This window comes from Bubalus bubalis, chromosome 15 (genome assembly GCF_019923935.1).
Source record: "Bubalus bubalis isolate 160015118507 breed Murrah chromosome 15, NDDB_SH_1, whole genome shotgun sequence".
Taxonomy (NCBI): Eukaryota; Metazoa; Chordata; class Mammalia; order Artiodactyla; family Bovidae; genus Bubalus; species Bubalus bubalis.
In genome coordinates, this window is record NC_059171.1 from 74,832,247 (window position 1) to 74,848,808 (window position 16,562).

Genomic DNA, 16,562 nt, shown 5'->3' on the forward strand with positions numbered 1-16,562 from the left:
GGAGCATCCACTTCCTGGAAGGCCTGCGAGGAGCAGACCATCCCTCAGGAAATGCTCCAAGAAAAGACACAAACCTGGGGTGGCTGAGTCCTGCCTCTGCAGGGAACCCCCCGAGTGACTGGGCAGAAGTCCCCAGAGCAGGAGGCGACTCTGCTAAACGAGGCTGCTTTCATATCTTTCTCTGTTGTTCACCCCAGAGTTTATATTTCTTGTTCAAGAAGAAAATCACAAAAAATCCAACACAGGAAGCTATCACTTTTTTCTTTTTTTCAAGTGAATGAATGCTATTCAAGTAGCTCCCCTTACCATTAATTCTGATGTACTTGCCTATCTCCATATAAGCAAGTTCTATGAAATTAGTTTTGTAACATTAGATTCTGCACAGAAGTCAAAAAGAACAACCAAAAAATGCTCTCCTGCCAGTGCTGGGTGGTCAGTGGGCACAGAGGCAGGAAGGGGCAATTAAAATGAGAAATGGTCCTACGAACCTAACTTCAGGCTCAAGAGTCAATTCCATCCTTCTTAGAGTAAAGCAGACAAACTGCCTCATAAGAGTTTCAACTCCATGTATTTCCCCACGCCTGCTCCTTGGTGGAAATGCTAATGAAAAGAACTCCCAAATCGTTTGAGTAGATAGGTCAAAAATGGACAGATGAATCCAAAAGAGAACTCAGGTTTCTGAACTACTGATTTCTAGAAAAATCTTCAATTCTTAAAGCCAGAAGGGACGCTTTCAAAGACTGGCTGTGACCAAATCTCCCTCCGTGACGAGACAGCCTTCTTTTGTCTCTGATGTCTGTGATCTCAGCCTTTGTTACAGGCATGGAGGTCAGCCTCCTGGCCCCCTGCACTACTGAACGGCTCCGGGGTTTAGGAGGACAAACCTTTCCATCTATTCCATTCCCTGGTACCATCATCACCTTTTACAGGAATTTAATCACTACCTAACATCTTCTTGGGACCCTCTCTCCCTAAATGTTATGGCTGAGCCGCATCTGGGCTTTTCACACAGAACAAGCTTGAACTTGTGGGATGTTGCCACATTTCAGCAAGGACTTCTGCTGGGGTAGTCACTGCGGGGCAGGAGACAGAGGCAAAGTAGAGCCTGAGTAATGCCCCATAGCCACTGCCAGGGATAGGGTCTGACCGCATCATGAACAGGGCACCTCTTGGGACTCCATTTATGAAGCATATATTGTATTTACGGACATCCTGCTATGAGTCAGACCTTGTTCTCACCTGGGGACATGGTGACAAATGAGAGACTTCTGATTCCCTGAATGCACACGAGTCTTTGGACTTAAATATCAACTGCAAAGATTAAATGCTATCTAGGCAAACTAAATCACAACACTTGTTTCCTAAGTCAGATACTTGCAGATAGCAAATGACGCTACATCTCAAAGGAAAGTTATTTATTGAGAGCTTTCGGGCCAGCATCCAGCTAAGGGTTATGAGGAAAATATATGCAGGCTGCAGCCCTGTAGTGCATGTGAGACTAAATGACAGGAAAGAAAGTGGATCAAAAACAAGGCAGGAAGGTGCTGTCATGCCTACAACATGGTGTTACACTGCATTTGTGAAGTAGCGTGACCTAACAGAATTTATGACTATTTTAGCTCGCCTTTACTGATAGCTACCATATGCCAGAGAGTTCTAAGTCTTGCATGGATTAATTCCTGCAAATCTCACAACAACCTCCTGCAGTAGGTACAACTGCTATTCCCATTTCACAGATAAAAAATACTGAAATGCAGAGGGTTAGGGAATTTGCCCAAAGCTTCACAATCTCCCTGCCCTACCATTTGTGTGCACTGGATTTTGGACCCCTGGTCCAGCCAGCAAACAGATGATCTGACTTCCCACCTATCTTCCCTGGGAGGGGCATGGTTAGTTTGCGTGCATTTCCCGGACATAAGGCAGCCCACGTCTAACTGTCAACTTGGACAAACAAGGACTGCCAAGGTAAGCCAGGAGGAATACAGGCTATTCCTGGAGGGCTGCGATGAGGTGGGGGTGGGTGGGGCTGGGAAGAGGGTGGAAGGCAGCCAGGTCACAGGGGGACGCGCTGGGTTAGGAAACTGACTCAGGATGGGGTTCCTGGTGGGTAGCAGGCAGGGGGTGACGTGCCAACTTCAGAAGAGTTTTCACTCTGGAAATGAATGGAGAGCAGATTATTTGAAAGGAACAAGACTGGAGGCAAAGAACCACACATCCAGCTGCTGCCATGGTGAAAATGAGATCTAGAGGCCTAAAATGAGAGAGTGGAACAGAAAAACCACAACTAAAATTAAAACTCTGGATGAAATGTTTCTTAAAATGTCATTAAATGTATCAACTTTAAAAGACATTATGTGGTGGGGTGGGGGTGGGGAAGCCACAGCATGAGAGACTGTATTTATAATATGTAACCCAAAAAGTGATCCCCACCCCAGATACATGAAGGATTCCTGAAAACAAACAAGAAAGCAAAACCACTCAATATAAAAAATGGGGAAATATTTGAACAGTATTAAAAAAAAAAAAAGGAAAGATAAATAAATCCAAATGGCCAGAAAAATTTATGGAAAGGGGCCCAATTCCATTAACCATCATGAAAATGAAAATAAAGCCACACGGAGAGGCCAGCGCAGGCCCAGCAGGCTGGCCATCCTGCACGTTCCACCGCCCCGACACGGAGCAGCAGAGGATCTGGGCCGGGCACCCCTGCTGCTGGCATAACCTGGCACAGCCACCGTGGAAAGCGGTTGGGCTTCACCTTGTAAAGCTGAAGACATGCCTATGGCCCTGCCAAGCGCCCGCCAGGGGCATCCACCCCGGAGGTTCTCGTGGACGGGCATACCAGGACACGTGCACAGACAGCGCAGAGCAGCAGAGCTGGTGACGATGACACAACAGAGAGAGCCCCACCGCCCCCACAGCTGCGGGGATGAGCTGAGCGGGTGAGCATGCCCGCGAGGGCTGCAGAGCTGCGGGGATGAGCTGAGCGGGTGAGCATGCCCGCGAGGGCTGCACAGCTGCGGGGATGAGCTGAGCGGGTGAGCATGCCCGCGAGGGCTGCAGAGCTGCGGGGATGAGCTGAGCAGGTGAGCATGCCCACGAGGGCTGCAGAGCTGCGGGGATGAGCTGAGCGGGTGAGCATGCCCGCAAGGGCTGCACAACTGAGGGGATGAACTGAGCGGGTGAGCATGCCCGTGAGGGCTGCACAGCTGCGGGGATGAGCTGAGCGGGTGAGCATGCCCGCGAGGGCTGCACAGCTGCGGGGATGAGCTGAGCAGGTGAGCATGCCCGCGAGGGCTGCAGAGCTGCGGGGATGAGCTGAGCGGGTGAGCATGCCCGCGAGGGCTGCAGAGCTGCGGGGATGAGCTGAGCGGGTGAGCATGCCCGCGAGGGCTACACAGCTGAGGGGATGAACTGAGCGGGTAGCATGCCCTCGAGGGCTGCACAGTTGCGGGGATGAACTGAGCGGGTGAGCATGCCCGCGAGGGCTGCACAGCTGAGGGGATGAACTGAGCGGGTGAGCATGCCCGCGAGGGCTGCACAGCTGAGGGGATGAACTGAGCGGGTGAGCATGCCCGCGAGGGCTGCAGAGCTGCGGTGATGAACTAAGCTGATGAGCATGCCCACGAGTGCTGCACAGCACACGCTACTTCACACTGGGGAGTATGGACGGGGACGTCACTGGTGGTCTAGTGGCTAAGTGCCGAGCCCCCAATGCAGGGAGCCTGGGTGTGATTCCTGGTCAGATACTGCATACCACAGCTAAGACCCCAGTGCAGCCAAATAAATAAATACTTAATGTTTAAAAGAAGAAAAAAATGACAGAACCATCAGTTTAAAAAGAAAAAAATGGATGGAGGAGGACGACATGCAGTCTCACCAACATACCATTCAGTAAAGAAGCCGAGTTCAGAACAAAGAATAAAATAAATTCCACATATAAATCCATATATCTAGATATAGATATATATCTAGATATGAGGATTTACATACGTATGTGTGTGTGCTCAGTCACTTAGTCGTGTCCCACTCTGCGATCCCATGGACTGTAGCCCACCCGGCTCCTCTGTCCATGGATTCTCCAGACAAGAATACCGGAATGGGTTGCCGTGCCCTCCTCCGGGGGATCCTCTCAACCCAGGAATCGAACCCTGGTCTCCCGCATTGCAGGTGGATTCTTTACCGTCTGAGCCACCAGGGAAGCCCTTATATATATATAAATCCATATATATGTAAATCCATAAATAGATACATATCCATATCCAGATATATGGATAATATAAAGTTCAAAAGCATACAATGATGCTACATTAGTCTGTGTAGGGATGTATACGCCAATGGTAGAACCACTAAGAAAACCAGAAAGTAATTTTCAGGTTAACAGTCACGCCTCGGGTAGAGAAGGGGGTGGGCCCATGAAGGAGGTCTGAGGACAGGCAACGGTCCATCTCTGGGCAGTGGGACATGAGTGTTCACATCACAATTATTCATGCCCTCACATACTCGTATGTATATCTGACATTCTGGATATACATTCTATCTCACAACAAGAGAAGTAAAAAAGAAATGGGTGATCAAATGGGATAATATATGGCCAAAAAAACTCTCTTCACAAGGGTTTTGATGATTACACGTAACTTCGATAAAATGCCTTAAATGGCATAGCACCCAATGAGCGGCATGATTAATAACAGCAAAGCAGCAATGGCATTTATACCCTGACATATAAAGCAATTTTTACCTTTATTTTCTTTCACCAGTGTCATGGAAATCAGGCTGACACTAGACCAAGGTTCTCACACAGCCGCCCTTCGGCACGTCTGAAAACGTCCGAAAAGAAGACTGCAGTTGGGAGCTCCCTCTAAAAGAGCTGGTGACAGGCCCGGAGGAAATATGAACCATCACAGTAGCATCACCAAACCTGAGTCAAGCTACGCGGTGGACAGAGGTCCTGGATTATGCGAGCGCTGCCCTGGGGCTTGGGTTGTAGGACACCTTTAAGATTTACAGCAGTAAATCTGCAGCAAAGAAACCCGGCAGGAAGATGAGATTTTTTTTTCATGAATGTCTGAAGGGGACACCAATTTTCTAAAATGCAAGCCAGCACCAAGTCAGGCTGAGGAGCACGAAGCTGGGCTGGGCTGGGGGCCCTCAGCCACTCATTCGTGGACCGCAAGGCGTGCAGACAAGCCCCGCGTTGGCAACAATCTCCCCTGGGGGATGGATTAAACAGATGATTTCTGCAGCTTTCCCTATTATTATGTATCTTCAGTTTTGCAAATGACTTTCTGTTTCTAGTTACAGAACCAGTAAGATAGTGCTGTTTTCATAGAGTATTTCCAGCCTGGAAAGTTCTGGTAAAACAAACTGCTCACTTTGCTTCCCTAGCCTCGCTATCCCCGCGCCCCCCACCATGGGGACCTTTCACTGCACAGCCCCCCATCTGCATGGCCCATGGAGCTCCCCGCCACCTCCAAAACTGAGGGTCAGACGGTAGGCAACACAGCCACACTGAAGTCCCCCATGCCTACATTTCCACCGGTTTCCGAGGAACGCACCAGAAAAAGATTGCACACGTTCCCTTTGACGGGAATCTCCACTGAGACACTTCTGAAAGAGACACAACGATGAAGCGGGGTTACTGTGCCTGCCGTGAAACAACACCACGCTTCTAGACATTAAATCTGCGCTTTGCTGAGAACAGCTCCTGCTGGGCCACGTGAGGCCTCCTGACTCACGCCATGTCTGGCTCAAGGCCGGGGGTCAACAGCGCTGGGTCAATCTAGAGACCCCGGGACCTTGGGAGCATGCTTGGTTACATGCGCTTTTTCTCACTTTAACCTCACTGCCCCTCACTGCTACGAGGCAAGGAAGTACTGAGGGTTCAAGGCCACGCAGGGAACTGAGGGCAGAGTGAAGAGCAGGCAGGGCCCAGCAGGGACGAGCCGCTGAACTCCGTGCCTACTTGTGGCTACAGCCCGGCTAGGAGCCCAGAAGCCCGCCTCCACCTGGATGGCTTCCGTGATCAGCCTTTGTCACGGCAGTTCTATAGAATCAATTCATTTACTCATTTGCTCACTCCACAAATAATAATTAAGTGTTGCCTCCGTGCTAAGACTAGAACAAAATCTAGAACAAAGTGCCTTACAGACGAAACATTCTAACATAAACAAGGAACCACACCATCTGCCAGGTACCATCAGACATCATGGAAAAAATTAAAAGCCGGGCCCTTGGCAGATGTTCAGGATGAGGTCCTGAGCTAGGAGACTGTAATGCTTCACAAATTTTCTGAGCACGTCCCCACAGCCTGCTCCCTTTCAGCAGAGCCACGTGCAGGCCCCTCACCCAGCAAGAGAAACACACGCTGGCCAGGTCAATCGCCAAAGAGTATGTCTGTACCAGTCTGGGGAGTGAGCCACTCAAAAAGAAAAGCATGCATATTCATGGGGAAAAGGACCGAGACTGTAAATCGTAAGAAGTGTGGTGATGCTGAGAAGGGACATTCCTAGAGAGCATTTGTATCCAGAATCCTGGCTTCCTTGCCTCCTCCTCAGCCTGAGTTCAGAGACAGATGTGAACTACACACATGCAGAACCAAGCGCAGGGACTGGTACACTAATCCCCAACCCGACACTCACACGAAGAGCCTAAGGATGCACAGACGGCACAGAAGACAGACAAGGGGAAAAGGGACACAGAGGCCGAAGCAAAGAGATACACTCCAGAAAGGAAAGGACCTGCATTCCAAGGAGGTCTGGGGACAAGTAGACATCCATGGACTCATGTTCCTGATGGTCAACCCTTAAAGAGCTTTGTGCCAGAAATTCCGACAGTCCAGAGGCTGGGCTTCCCAGGTGGCACTAGTGGTAAAGAACCCACCTGCCAATGCAGGAGACGTAAGAGATGTGGGTTCGATCTCTGGGTCGGAAGATCCCCGGAGGAGGGCACAGCAACCCACTCCAGTCTTCTTGCCTGGAGAACGCCGTGGACAGAGGACTGCAGCCTGGTGGGCCACAGTCTATAGGGTTGCAAAGAGTCAGACATGATTGAAGCAACTTAGCATGCACGCACGGCAGCGGTTAAGACTCTGTGCTTCCACTGCAGGAGGGTTCAATCCCTGGTGGGGGAACTAGATCCCATATGCTACAGCCAAAAAAAATTTTTTCATTAAAAAAAAAAAAAAAGAGGTTTGTGCCAAAGCCTTTGAAGGGATGCTGCCGATATGAACGAGAGCACCACCCCCTTCTCCTTGTCCCACCAGCCACACCATGCTCTGCAGCCTGAGCCCTCAGTCAAAGCTGCCCATCTATGCAGAAGAGAAGAGAACTGTGATTTTTTTTTTTTTTTTTTTTGGCCCTGTCTTTTGAGAACTGTGAGCCTGAGAGCACAAGGCTGGGACTTCATTCCTGGGCCAACCACTACAGGGAAACAAAACTAAGCCTGGGACCAAGGATCCAGAGAGAAAAAAGCCAGGTCTTCACATAATTCACCAAGCACAAAGCCACCTCTGCTGTAAAATCAGGCCTGAGACAAATTAAACAATTTAAAAGAATAAATGTTTTAAAGCCATGGGGTACCACAAGGTCCAAAATGGCTTTACACTGAGGCAATTATCTCATCACAATAAATAACAGTAAATCAATCCATACTAATTGCTTTCCATGCAAGAGCTTAGAAGACTCTTCAGCGTTCTCCAATTATTGATTTTTTTTGGTAATCACTTATGCTGTCAAAATGCAATATTTCCCGAGAATATACTGCATACTATTAGATGGACAGGATTTTAACATAAAACAATCCAATTTCCCTTTTTTATCCCCCCCAAAGTGTTTTTAAAAATCTAAAATACAAGGAAGCTGAAGATGGTGTAACAGGTTTTGAGCAGAGATGTTTCAGTTCAAAATAAATAAATGGCCCCCTCTGACCCTCTGCTCCCCACCATGACCCTTCCTCCTCCACACACATACACACACACTTAAAGGAAAAAAGGGAAACAATCTCAGATTCTTCGCTTTTGTGGAAATTAAGAACTGAAAAGCAAAATAAACACTACTAACAACAGCCCTCCACTTGACTTCTTACTCTCTTTGTACCACGGTTCAGTAATTTCCACTGAACTTGGGAAGTGCTACAGCTGCTAAGTTTACACTCAGTCAGCATTTTACATAAAGATTCTGTTTGAGTTTTGATGGATAAACATCTAACTGCAGGCTTACACAATCAAAGCAGTGAAGGGTAAAGAGGTCAAGGGGTCAAAATGCCCCCCCACTTGGCTTGAGAGTGAATAAAGTGGAGGGTGGGGGACAAGGGTAGCTTTGTCTACGAAGATACAGCTCAACATCCCAGCTCCACTACTCACCAACTGTTATTTGAGTATATTACTTAACAGGGCTCTGGGCCTGTTTCCTCATCTGTAAAACGGGAAGATTAATATCTACAAAATAGCATCTTTGAAGGCAAAATAAAGTAAATACTGACACACCTGTTGTAATGCCCAGCAGATGGCTATTATAAAAGGGATCAGTCCAGCTGTCTTTTTTATTCTGACACAAGATACTTAAACATTCAACACTGTGGTGGAAGCTTATTTTTTTAATATTTACTTATCTGGCGGCACCGCGCCTTAGTTGCACCATGCGGAGTCTAGTTTCCTGACCAGGGGTCGAACCCAGGCCACCTGCATTGGGAGCCACTGGGCCACGACTTCCCTGTGGCCAAAGTTTCTGGTGGAAGCGCAAAACCATCTCCTGGGTAACAGATGTCATAGCAGAAATAAAGCCACGATGCTTGCTGCAAGCAACACCAGGTGACTCAGCATGCTGGGGGATACTGAGGATCTCAAACAGGATTAACTTGAATTGTTTACGAATGTGAGGCTCTCAACACTCTGCTTCCTTGAGATCATTTCTGAACTTGCACTCCCTTGTTTGCCAAGTTTAGACCGGAAGCTGGGAGTGATTTAGTTACACAACCACACCCTGGCTGACTTCGTCCAAATAGCCCCTCTGCTCAGTTTAGCATCTAAGCCCCTTACCCATCCCATGAGCTCAGCTGTCTGACATCTTCTATATGTATACCTTGACTCAGCCTCCCATGGACACATTGTGAACGAACGCCTCTGGGACCAAGTTCATTGTCAGAAATACAACAAGGGATTACACTAATTCCCTTTGATTTGTGGACATCGGTCAACTATAACTTTTCGGTTGCTATAGGTTTCAACAGCTATAGGTTTTACATGATAACATAATACTCTATTAACTCAATTACAACATAGCTTCTAAAAAATGACAGAGTTGGAATAGTTAGCTGCTCTCCTGGGTTCCCACAGAGCTTAGTGCATAACTGTCTCACAGCAGATAATGTACTTGCTTCTTACACACAGATGGCTCTCCCCAGACCCGTGAGCCTGGCATCAGATGCAGGCCTGGCTTCACCCCGACACCGCCTGCCCTGGCACATGGTGGGTGCACAGAAAAGGCAGCAAGGACTCCAGGGCTGACACAGGACGGGGAGAGGAAGCCCACCACCCGCATCCCATGCATGGGGCCTTCAGCAGGTGCACTGCACGCTCTCCTGAGGCTGCACAGAGATGGGAAAGAGCTGCCCAGGGCGCAGAAAGCCACAGGGACACAGCACCGTCCCAGCAACCACGCACCAACCAAGGGCCACGCTCACAATCACACCTTTGAAAGGACAGCATCAGGCCTGCTATCCTCTGTGTGGTCCCCACTGCGATGGCCTGATACAGAGAGGGATCTACTTTTCCACAGCCATCAGTCTCTACTGTTCTTCCACACGTAACATCAAGCATCCAAGTAAATTTGCGCATTATGAGATGCACAAAGAAGAAAATGTAACTCAATTCAAGGAAAAAAGTCAATAGAAACCAAGGCACAGATTGCTCAGATATTGAAATTACTAGACAGAAATATTTAAATAATGATGATAAAAATGTTCAAGACTCTAATGGGAAACATGTGTGAACAAATGATACGTACGTTTTAGCAGAGGAAAAAGAACTAAATGTAAATGCTATAAATCAAAGAAACCCGGAAATGAATAATTCATTTGAACATCTAAACAGTAGAACTGACATATCAGAGAAAGAATAAGTAAACTTAAAGATTAATACAATCACATAAACCGAAACACAAAAAGAAAGAAGAATTAGAGAGAGAAAGAGAGAAATCATCTGAATGCTATGAGATATCAAACAGTTCAATACAAGAGGTATTACTGTCCTACAAGGAAAAAAGAGAAGACAAATGAGGCAGAGGCAGTATTTAAAGAGATCACGGCTGAGAATAGCCAAAACCTCACACCTGATATCAACCAACAGATTTAAAATGTCAGGAAGGTAAACACTAGGAAACCACACCTAAGCTTAATGACATTAATACGATGAAAAAACAAAGAGAAAAAAAATCTTAAATCGGTCAGAGGGGGAAAAAGCCATTACATATAAGAGGAAATGAGAAGGCTCAAAAATAATGAAAGACAAAATGTAATGGAACAATACCTTTAGAGTGATGCCCCCCTAGAAATCTACAGTCATCAACATAGTCCTCTAGAAATGAAGACAAAGAATTTCCAAACAGACACAAGCTAAAATAATTAAACTCCAGCAAACCAGCATATAACAAATGCTAAAAGAAGTTCTCCAAATTGACGGAGAATTTATCACATGGAAGCTAGGCTTGCAGGAAAAGATAAAGAACACCAGAAAGGCTAAGTAAGTAAACGAGAAAGAAATTTTTAAGATTATTTTTCATATGTATTTTTAAATGCTCTTTAAAGAAAAAAATACTACTACATTGAGGAATTTAGAACACAAAGGGAAATGATATATGTGACAATAAGAACCCAAAGGGTAGGAGGGGAGTAATATGAATTATGATTCATAGTTTTTCCATTGTTTATGAAATAGCATATCTGCAGTTAGTTAGAATGTGTTAGAATACATAGTGTAGAATAATATGTTAGAATATGCATAGTGTAATGTCTACAGCAGTGACTAAAAAAGAAAAAAACAACAAAAACTAAATTAAAAAAAAAGGTATATCTAAAAAGTAAACAAATCCTAGCTGAGGAATATGCTATAAAATACCTCATCAGTACTCTAAGGGGCTTCCCTGGTAGCTCAACTGGTCAAGAATCCGCCTGCAATACAGGAGACCCCAGTTCGATTCCTGTGTCGGGAAGATCTGTTGGCGAAGGGATAGGCTACCCTCCAGTATTCTTGGGCTTCCCTTGTGGCTCAGCTGGTAAAGAATCTGCCTACAATGTGGGAGACCTGGGTTTGATCTCTGAGTTGAGAAGATCCCTGGGAGAAGGGAAAGGCTACCCACTCCAGTATTCTGGCCTGGAGAATTCCACAGACTGTATAGTCCTTGGAGAAGGAAATGGCAACCCACTCCAGTGCTCTTGCCTGGAGAATCCCATGGACGGAGAAGCCTGGTAGGCTGCAGTCCATGGGGTTGCACAGAGTCGGACACGACTGAAGCGACTTGGCAGGCAGTATAGTCCATGGGAGTGCAAAGAGTCAGACACGACTGAATACTATTCACTGCTGCTGCTGCTGCTGCTAAGTCGCTTCAGTCGTGTCCGACTAGTACTCCTCAAAACTGCCAAGGCCATCAAAAAACTGGGGAAAGTCTGAGACACTGTCCTGTCCAAAAGCAGCCTAGACATCATGACTAAATGTAATATAGTATCCTAATAGGCTCCTGGAACAGAAAAAGGACATCAGGTAGAATCTAGGGACATCTGAATAAAATATGGACTTTAGCAAATAATGACATGCAGCTCATGCAGCAAATGTACTATATACACGTCAGATGCTAACAATAGGAGAAACTGGGTATGTGGAATATGGAAACTCTTTGTATTACTGTAACAATTTTTCTGTAATTCTACATCTGTCCTAAAACATTTACCTGAAAAAGAAAATTTCTACTCTTAGAGGAAAAAGTCAATAGACGAGATAAAATGGAATACTGGAAAATGCCTAATTCACCTGAAAGAAGCCAGAAGAGAAGACGAGAGGATCGAAGAACGGACATGACGGAGAACATCAACGTTAACTCCCCAATGAGACGCGTCAAAACTTACATTAAATGCAAATGGACTGAGTACTGCCATCAAAGAGCAGTGAGTGTCAGAGGGCTGTGTACAGGCATGTGGATATACACACACACACAGGCACTAACAAGACCAGCTCTATGCCATCACAGGAGTGCACTTTATATGCACACCCAGACAGGACCTTTCCTTCACTGCTCGAAACCCAGCACAGTGGCCGGCAGCTTGGACTTGTGGAGTGCCTGCATCAGAAGCACACGGGGCTGCGGTGGAGTTGAGGATGCTGGGCTGGCCTCCAGGCTTACTGAAAGAGAAGAACTAGTCTGATGGGAAAGGTGGCCAGGGCCAGAGCTGCTCCACCCCCGATCTTGTTACTAAGACAGCAAGTCTGAGGTCCTCCCAGCATCTCCTCCCTCAGGGTGATCTGCACAGGGCTAATGGTCTGAGTCTGCCCCAAGCTCTGGGGGCACTTTCCTTCTAATCTGCTCCCTCAAATCAACCCCTCCTTCTTAAACCAGCCCTTGAAATAATGGTATCATTGTTCATTCACAATTTCCAAATAAGGAGACAGTGGCCCAAAAAGGCGAAGGATCAGAATCCCAGAAGGTAACCTAGTCAGTAAGCAGTGGCATCCAGATTTTGATCCTTGTCTGCCTAACTCCAAGGCCATAAACAACAACAATAGTAAAATAACACCAACGTCTTAAAAGTACATACAAGGAAAACCTAACGCCCGGAAAATACTTTGAGTGATTTGCAAACATAAGTTGAAACTATGATCAGACTAAAATTATTTAAAAATGTCTTTAAGTAAAGTTACTCTTTACTATTAAAGTGCAGGGAGACTGGCATGGTGTCCACCAGCCCTACGACTGAGGACATGTCTATCAGCAGAGTCACGGGTTCATCTGAGCCTAATGGAGAAAACTCCACAAGTGAGTCTAGTCTGCCTGTTGGTCATGCTGCCTACAGCACAGTGTGTGACTTGTTCACGTGTAAGAAGCAGAGAGCTTCCGGGACGCGAGAACAAGCCTGTGTCTGTTCAGAGACTCCCCGCTTGGCACTGGTTCCCCTCGCCCGAGCATCTTCCCTGGCATCTCTTTAAGGTTAGGTGTCAGCTCCACCCTAGGGAGTGCACTTTACTTACAGCTTCAAGAAGCACACACAACACCTTCACTGTACGTGAATCCTCAGTGGTCTGGCAGGCTTTGCCCGGTGTTTCACAGTCCATGCAATTTAGGGTGACATGGAAAAGCAGAGACATTACTTTGCCAACAAAGGTCCATCTAGTCAAGGCTATGGTTTTTCCAGTAGTCATGTATGGATGTGAGTCGGACTATAAAGAAAGCTGAGTGCCAAAGAATTGATGCTTTTGAACTGTGGTGTTGGAGAAGACTCTTGAGAGGCCCTTGGACTGTAAGGAGATCCAACCAGTCCATCCTAAAGGAAATCAGTCCTGAATATTCATTGGAAGGATTGTTGCTGAAGCTGAAACTCCAATACTTTAGCCACCTGATGCAAAGAACTGACTCACTGGAAAAGACCTTGATGCTGGGAAAGATTGAAGGCAGGAGAAGAAGGGGAAGACAGAGGATGAGATGGTTGGATGGCATCACCAACTCAATGGGCATGAGTTTGAGTGAACTCCGGGAGTTGGTGATGGACAGGGAGGCCTGGCGTGCTGCAGTCCGTAGGGTCACAAAGAGTTGGACACAACTGAGCGACTGAACTGAACCGGAAATGCTTTCGGGATGATGACCGCTATAGGGCTACTTACAACAGCAAGAACTGGGAATGACCAAACTGTGCAGTTATGAAGGGAATGGTTAATTAAAACTATGAGTCCCATCCTTATGCAGCCATTAAAAGTAGTTAATAAATGAATTTTCATGTAATGAGAAAAGGCCTGTGAAATGACAATTAAAAAAAAAAAAAGGCAATACTGGACCGATGGTACAGTGCTTGGGAATCCACCTGCCAATAAAGGGAACACGGGTTCGATCCCTGATGCTCCATTAAGACTCCATATCCTGCAGGGCAACTAAGCCCACGCACCACAACTATGCAGCCCGAGCTACCGAGCCTGTCTCCACAACAAGAGAAGCTACCCCAGTGAGAAGCTCGCATACCACAACTAGAGAAAGCCCACCAAGAACCAATTAATTAAAAAGGCAAGGCAATATGTACAATGCCTAAAGCATGTAGGTGCTCCAGTCTAGCCTTTAGCTGTTGAGATCACTCAAACTCAGGAGTGGGGTATTCTTAGCAAACCATCTGGCCACTTGTCTAAGCCACGTTCTCCAATAGAGCTTTATCACCGATAAAGCCGACACGCTAATCCCCATCAAAAAAATAAAATACTCATTTACGGTGTGACCTCAATCGTGTCTAAAAATATCACCAAAGATTCCTCCAGGGAAAAGGAGCAGAAAGCATTTTCCAAATCTTATTTAGTGAACACATTTTAATTTCATCATTAAAAAATACATAAATTATATCATGTAATTTTAAAAGGTGATCCAGGAGTCTGCCCTTATTACCGTGTTTCCTGATAGAAATTATATATTGAAAGTCACACATCCAGGTCTAGAGAAGCAAACTGGTTTCCTCTAGCAAGCCCACTGCAACAGATGAGCAATGCTGCCCCAAGACTGGAAGTCTCATCCTGGGATGGGAAAACACCAAGGCTTGACTTCTTCATCACGCTTACTGAGGGTAGGAAAAGGGAAAGCGGGAGATGCATGCTATGTTTTATTGGTATGCATGAAAATTTTTCTACCACAGAGTAGATGTGAGAGGAAGGAAAAAGAGGAGGGGAATTCAGGGGCAGAATAACACCCTCCCTGAAGATGACTGCTTGCTAGGCAGGACACCTGGGTTCCATCCCTGGGTTGGGAAGATCCTCTGGAGAAGGGGATGGCTACCCACTCCAGTATTCTTGCCTGGAGAATGCCACGGACAGAGGAGCCTGGCAAGCTATGGTCCATGGGGTCCCAAAGAGTCGGACATGACTGAGTGACTAAGCACAAAGATGACCATGTCCCAATCTCTGGAACCTTATGTATAAGGCAAAAAGGAATGAAGACTCCAGGTAGAACTAAGGTCGCTGATCGTCTGACTCTAAGATAATACTGTCCTGGGTTATCTAAGTGCACGCGATGCAGTCACAAGGGTCCACACGAGCTGGAAGAGGGGGCAGGAGAGAATCAGAGGAGGACAAGGATGAGGATGGCCACTGGCTCTAAGACAGGCGAAGGGGCCACGAGCCTTCGGACAGCCTGCAGGAGCCAGAGAGCAAGGAAGGAAGAGCACGTCATGCGGACACTGGCCCGGGGTGGCCCATGCTGGGATTCTGAACCAATGAGACCCTAAGACAAAGAACTTGTGCTGTTTAAGTTACGAAGGTGGAGGTAATCTGTAACAACGTAATGGAAAACTAATGGACCGAGAGGAAAGGAAAAGGACAATTACTGTTGGGATGAGGGCAGCTGGCAGGCATCAGCTTCATTTTGGCTCGCTGGCCCCAGGCAACTGAGAAGCATGATTTACACACGTGTTTACAAGAAGAGCACCCAGACCTGAAGGAAGGGAGGAGCCCAGGACTGACTCCCTGGTTCTCACTCAGACTGAACCTCATCCCCAGCAGGGGCACCACTCAGCCAGTGGTTACGCCTACATCCAGAGGGAGCCCACGGGAAACTGGCCATGAGTTGGGGTCCAGCATGGGGCTCCCATAGCCCCCCAGTGCAGCTGTGTGATGGAAACCACACACACCTGCAATTAAACCATCCCCAAATGCACTTCTTCTGCACACAAACCAGAGAAGTAAAACTGTGAGGAACAAATCCACAAGGATTTCAGGGCAGAGAACCTTTCAGCTATGTCTGGCTAGGAAGGGAAGATGCTCCACACTGAGACCAAGGAACAGATTAGAAGTCTAGCTCTGACTCTGGAACAGCAAGGCCAGAAATCAGCCTCCCTGGGTCCACGTCTCTCATCTGTGAAGTGAAAGTCGCCCTGACGTGCATCCTCTAGTCCTGTCACTGCACCAGTCTAGGGAAATCCGGAGTCCCTCCTCAAAGAAACACGTCTAAGAGATGTGGAATGGACATAAAGCCCGAACTTTCACTACATACAATGTACACAAACACAGAACATCCCGATTGAGACGTTTCACACTCCCGCTGGGTGACACGTGGGTCCCACCTAAGAAACCTGTGTTCAATACAGACGCTAAAGCAGCTACAGAATCGACAGGCACGGCAGCCTCAGATGCCCCAACTGGCCCCTCTCTGCCAACAGCGAAGGGCTGAGATCTGGTGAGGGACGCCCAGGCCTGGGACCCTGAGGCCAAGCCCCAGTTCCGGCTCTCTCACCTCCTGGACAGTTAAACCACCAGAGCCCTCATCCCACCCCAAGCCACTTGGCTTCTTAACGACAAGAGGAGGGATCATGGGCTTCCTGTGACTTCACTC

The 16,562-nt window shown here is 47.1% G+C and overlaps 1 protein-coding gene across 2 annotated transcripts in view; it reads right to left on the reverse strand.

Annotated features, from left to right (window-relative positions):
• ZFAT (zinc finger and AT-hook domain containing) overlaps positions 1 to 16,562 on the reverse strand; it is a 158,532-nt gene that overhangs the window by 38,310 nt on the left and 103,660 nt on the right. The gene's annotated exons all lie outside the window — the stretch shown is intronic.